Below are 5190 nucleotides of genomic sequence, written 5' to 3'. Positions count from 1 at the left end.
TTAAATATTTCTGTGCATATAAAGAATAATATGAAGAAGAATGATTAAATTTGTAGGTGATTTTGGAGTGTGCACAGGGAGAAATTTAGTACACAGAGCTGCCACCTGTGGCAGCAACAATGGAAGTATCTCAGCTGGACATAGTGATGAACTGAGCTTGGCTGTTGCATGTGGGTACATCATTCCTTGCTGATTCAGCTCAGCACCAAGAGCACATGAATTGCAGTTGTTGACGAGTGGTTGTGTGCCAGACTTTTGGCAAGCCACTATCAGATGCTTTCACTGAGTGAGGGATCTGGAGAATGTGCTGACCATGTAAGGTGTCCAGATTTTGTGGACCTTACATGAGCTAGATCCATAACGACAGTATGATACAGTATGAGATCCTCAGAAAATAATTACTATATTATGTCAACAAAAGGCAACTGCAGTAATCTCATGAACCGAAAACTAACAAAACAATATCTACCAATATACAGACAGGGGCATGAATAAACAAGTTACAGTGAAATGCATTTTGGAGGTGAACCGAGCAGGTGATTAATGGCATTGGAAAACCCCACTTAACAAGAGAACGGCATGCTTCAGTACAGAAAGGGATAAGGCCAGGACAATAAATTATTTCTTTTAACATAAATACGGCCAGGACAGAGGGTAAGTGGCTAGATGGCTGTAACAGGGCTAGGGTGTGATGTGGGAAGAAAAATAAAATTCACCTCTAATGAGACGGCGATTGGCTGAAGCCATACTGAGTGATGCAGACACGACACGGTGGGGGGATCCCCATTGTATAAAAGCATTTTGAGAACTAACTATGTGAACTCATGGCAGACTGCAAAAGTGTGTGGAAAATAGTGAGGGCATTGAGAGCCTTCCTTTCTGCAAAGTGTGGACGATACACTTCACGTATCATGGTGACAGATAGCAGAGAGGTAGTTGATTATTCCTGTGGGAATTTTTTCAGGCAAAGAAACTGTGTACATCACTCCAACCCTTAGCGAGTGTGCAATGGCCATTATTTCGACCAGGAAAAAATTGTCATTCTGTGAAACACAGGAAAGTTGAGACTGAGTGAATGCAGTAAAGGTCAGAGTAAAGAATTATCGTTTGGATCCAGCACAGAGACAAAGCCGTTGCAGATGCCACTTGGTAAAGTACCATTGTGCATTAGGCTACAGTAAATGTTGAGTCGAGATTTTGCTCACTCCAACTTGCGTACACTTTGACCATTGAATATCAAAAGCTAGGATACAAACCTATCCTCATAATGAGTACATGAGAGCTTTTTCATTAGTTCAAAAAGTAAATTTACTCTCCACCATCTCAGTTCATTGACCAGCTATGACATTGTAGATGTAAATGAGCTAATGAAGATTTTAATCATTCTTTGATAAAAAAATTTCATATGTAGTGGTATAGATAATGATTTTAATAATCGTTAGTTCAATGTGTGCAAGAGTTAAATATTTTGTTATTGAGTGTTGAAAGTAATTGAACATGATTGTTGTGTATCACTTGACCCCTGAAAGCACAGTTGATAAATTATATGTGGAATGAAAAAGGAAATAGCTGTTTTGTATTTCTAGAATAGATCTCAAACTTTCACTTTTATTAAATCATGCATTCTAGTTACGTGACAGCATCATTTATAATGAATTTTGTTGTGATCTGCTGCTGATATTAGCTGCTTTATAGGCCCATATTCATATAGAATGTCTGTTTAAAACCATGGGATTGAGAAGATAGTTCAGATGTTTTGTACATGTGCACACCAAATAGTAAGCTAAGTTTGCACACATGAGTCCACTCGCCGTGCATATACAAACTGCGGACAATCTCGCAACCAGGAAAACTGTCATATGTCCTGTGTATGGAGATGGGTCATGACAGCCCTGGCAAGATAAAGTCTTGCTTTACCTTTTTGAAATATAACATTATGGAAACCTCTAAGATAGTGTACAGTCACCCCCTTAACATGTCAGAAATGTAGAGGCTCGTGTACCAGATACCGACTATGTGAACTGGACGTGATCGTCTCACGTGCCATTACGATCACACAAGATGCTGGACCAGTATGGCAAAGAAGATGGAGTTTAGTTCCTTTGGGTGTCCTCACAGGGATACATCCATCGTGATGCTATATGCCGAAGTAGGACGTCTAAAAAGAGAACCTGATGCCACTCCTGCATGCTGACTTGTCGTTGGGTGTACCGTTACAGCTCTTCTCTTACTGCTGCCATATCAAGGAAAGCCGCGAAAATGATCACCATGCTGACTCCATGGTGCTATGGACGCCTGTGTGGGTACTTGAATTGCTTCAAACAAGTCAATTTTCTTTGTTAAGGTGCTTGACATGGCTGTAGGGTCCTGCATGGCCGAGAGAAATATGTATCCCTCTGAGAAGTTAGTCAGATGGGACTATTGAGATCCTGCATGGCGTCCCTAAACCCATCAATTCTACGAGGGAAGTTTAATAAGTTATGCAAGACATCTTTTTTGTGAATACAGGTTCATTTTATTCAGGATTCCAGCACACCATATTATTCTCCACGTTTGTGGTTTCAGCGTAATCTCTTTTCTTTGTGACAGCCTTATGCCACCTTACTGGGAGGGCGTATGTGCCCATGTGGTACGACTTACTGACTGATGTTGGGCCAACATCTTGCAGCATCAGCAACCTCCTCACCATCCACGTATTGCTTCCTGTAGAGTGCATTCTTAATTTGGTTTCGAAAGGCAACAGACCCAGTGGGGACACTTCTTTGAGTACCCCAACTGCTGCACAATTGTGTCACCACCACCAACAGCGACATCCAGCTGAGCAGTGAGATGTTTGATTCTGATCCTTCGATCATCGCATATTCCAACATTGCAGGATCCACAGCAGTATGTGGTCGGTCGACAAGTGGGAGATCAAACTGGTTTGCACGACATTGTCGCGATGATGACAGATGCCTCACCCAGTGACACACTGTGCTTTTGTGTGCTTTTGTTCACTGTCAGACCTCCGTAGATATTGTGGACGCACCTATAAGTATCTACGATCCTCTAGTTTTGCGCGAAAACAAACTCAATTACAGCTCTCTGCTTGTAATGCACCTCCGTTAGAGAAGCCAGTTTTTAGGCTATGTATAGCGCCTCCACCTATCACAATTTCTTGGAGTTTTAGGGACTGAAGCGGGAATTTTCCGCAGCGAATTCCACATTTTTCAATTAAATTGGCCGAGAAAAAATGTCTCGCATTACTTATTGAACAACCCTCGTACATTTACATCACAGTCAAATGGTTCCAATGGCTCTGAGCACTATGGGACTCAATATCTGAGGTCATCAGTCCCCTAGAACTTAGAACTACTTAAACCTAACTAACCTAAGGACATCACACACATCCATGCGCGAGGCAGGATTCGAACCTGCGACCGTAGCGGTCGCGCGGTTCCAGTCCATCACAGTCATGGTATCTCAAGCAAAGCAAGTAGCAATATCATGGAATGATAAACCGCAGTCTCGACAGGAAACGATATTGCGGCTGCTGAATTCCGAACGTGCTGGTAGGCTTTTCTCCTTCGTACGAGAGGCCTAATATGGTCTTTTCAGAAACAGCGAATATTCAAATGCGATTCAGGAATGAGAAATCCAGCGTGTAGTCTTCCTGTATACAAGGAATGTGGGTGGCGTTACTTGTAGCTCATACGAGCGAATTAGCTGAAATGTTAGTGAAAGTCATATCCAAACATGTATTACACTATATGTTAGTTTGGCGTTTTTGTACTCAACCTATTTAGTACCGCATTTTAATTGCCAGGAATGTAAATGAGTAAATCTAATTAATGCCTTCGACTAAGATAGGAGCTGAAGTAATGAATTAAAATGTGTGCCAAGGTCTGCACTCGAACCAGGTCTTCAGCTTACTAAGCAGATGTGCTGTTCACTACAGCACCCAGGTATTATACATAACAGCGCTGCACAGAAAAACCTCGTCCAGTTCCTTCCCTAACTCAAACTTCAATTCATATCTCTGTCCATCTTGATTTTCCTCTTCTTAAAGGGTCAGTATTGTCGAGGCTGTCCGATATTGGAATAGCACCCAAGTTTTGTACTTAATGGGAAATCCTTTCTGTACCTCAAACGTTTGTGATCTATTGATCTGATTTAGTTACATTTTTCTGGAGAGATATTGAGTCTCAACTTTATCTTCGATAAGGATACAAGCTGATGTCTCCAGGAAAATGTAATTATATCAGATCAATAGAACATTTACCTCTGAGGTACAGCAAGGATTACCCATTGCGTGCAAAGCTGGGGTGCTACTCCAGTATTAGAGAGCCTCAGCAATACTGATGAAATGATACTTAAATGGACACCCTAGCTGCAAACAGGCGTTGGTGTACTTCATTGGGGACATGTTGAAAATGTGTGCCCCGACCGGGACTCGAACCCGGGATCTCCTGCTGCTCTATTAGGCGTACTACGAATGTAGTGGTGTGGACATGTTGGGAGTGTGGATCTCACGGGGAGCGTGCAAGGGATAAGTCCCTGCAGTCGCACTACCCTCTGTGCCCACGGTGGCTCGGATAGATAGAGCGTCTGCCATGTAAGCAGGAGATCCCGTGTTCGAGTCCCGGTCGGGGCACAAACTTTCAACATGTCCCCAATGAAGTACATCAACGCCTGTTTGCAGCTAGGGTGTCCAATTAAGTATCATTTCATTTCTAGCAAAGCTGCATGGTCATCCACGGTAATTGTTCTTTCGGGAACAGATGCTACCGTCATATATAGACAATACTGATGAGTTAAGAAGGGGAAAATTAAGATGGGCTGAGGTGTGAATTGAAGTTTGTATCACGGAGGGCATTGGACGAGGGTACTCCATACTGCTGCGTTAGCTACAATGTCAGGATGGTGTAGTAGATAGCACATCTGCCAAGAAAGGAAAAGAGCCAAGTTCATGTCCCGAGTTTGGCAGAAATTTTAATTCATTACTTCCATTTCTATCCTTATAGAACATGAAGCTGGCACTCAGTACGACTTAGGGAAAATGTACTTACATAAAAAAAAATGGCTCTGAGCACTATGGGACTTAACATCTATGGTCATCAGTCCCTTAGAACTTAGAACTACTTAAACCTAACTAACCTAAGGACATCACACAACACCCAGCCATCACGAGGCAGAGAAAATCCCTGACCC

This window comes from Schistocerca serialis, chromosome 2 (assembly GCF_023864345.2).
Source record: "Schistocerca serialis cubense isolate TAMUIC-IGC-003099 chromosome 2, iqSchSeri2.2, whole genome shotgun sequence".
NCBI classification, from domain to species: domain Eukaryota; kingdom Metazoa; phylum Arthropoda; class Insecta; order Orthoptera; family Acrididae; genus Schistocerca; species Schistocerca serialis.
This window is presented reverse-complemented; position numbering follows the sequence as displayed.